A 923-nucleotide genomic window follows, 5' to 3' on the forward strand; every position below is an offset into this window, starting at 1 on the left:
CCCAAAAACCCTAAGGGCTGATATGTGGTCACTGAAAACCACATATCAGCTTGGGTAATGATCATTCCCAGCACTTAAGACTCTCTTAACCTATTTTCAGAATACTCTTTTATTAAAAATTGGGCTTCCCCGGAGGAGGGGGAGGGGAAGGGGGAATGGGTAGAGGGAGGGGGATTGGAGGGATCACTTCTGTGGTTTATCTTACAATAGTACAAGTGAATCTAAGAGTAGAATAAGAACATTTTTAACACAATAACTAAGAAAATGACATGAAGGCTATGTTAACCAGTTTGATGGAAATGTTTCAAATTGTATGTGAAAACACCACACTATACCCCAGAAGTGCATTAATGTACGTAGTTACCATTCAATTTAAAAAAAAAAAAATTTGGCTTCCCCAAAGTATCTTAAACTGTTTATAACATAACTATGACACATTCCCTGGAAAGAAAGAGAGAAATGGGCTCAGTGCCCGTAGTACAGTGGTTACAGCACCAGCCACATACACCGAGGCTGGTGGGTTCCAACCTAGCGCCGGCTTGCTAAACAATGACAACTGCAACAACAACAACAAAAAATAGCTGGGTGTTGTGGCGGGCACCTGTAGACCCAGCTACTTGGGAGGCTGAGGCAAGAGAATCACTTCAGCCCAAGAGTTAGAGGTTGCTGTGAGCTGTGATGCCACAACACTCTACCGAGGGCGACATAGTGAGACTCTGTCTCAAAAAAAAAAGAGAGAGAGAGAGAGGTTCAGCGCCTATAGCTCAACTGGCTAAGGCGCCAGCCACGTAAACCTTAAGGTGGCGGGTTCGAATCCCCAGCCCGGACCCGCCAAACAGCAATGACGGCTGCAACCAAAAAATGGCCAGGCGTTGTGGCGGGCGCCTGTGGTCCAAGCTACTTGGGAGGCGGAGGCAGGAGAC

Source organism: Otolemur garnettii, unplaced genomic scaffold (genome assembly GCF_000181295.1).
Source record: "Otolemur garnettii isolate 467f Iridium unplaced genomic scaffold, OtoGar3 scaffold00070, whole genome shotgun sequence".
Lineage (NCBI taxonomy): Eukaryota > Metazoa > Chordata > Mammalia > Primates > Galagidae > Otolemur > Otolemur garnettii.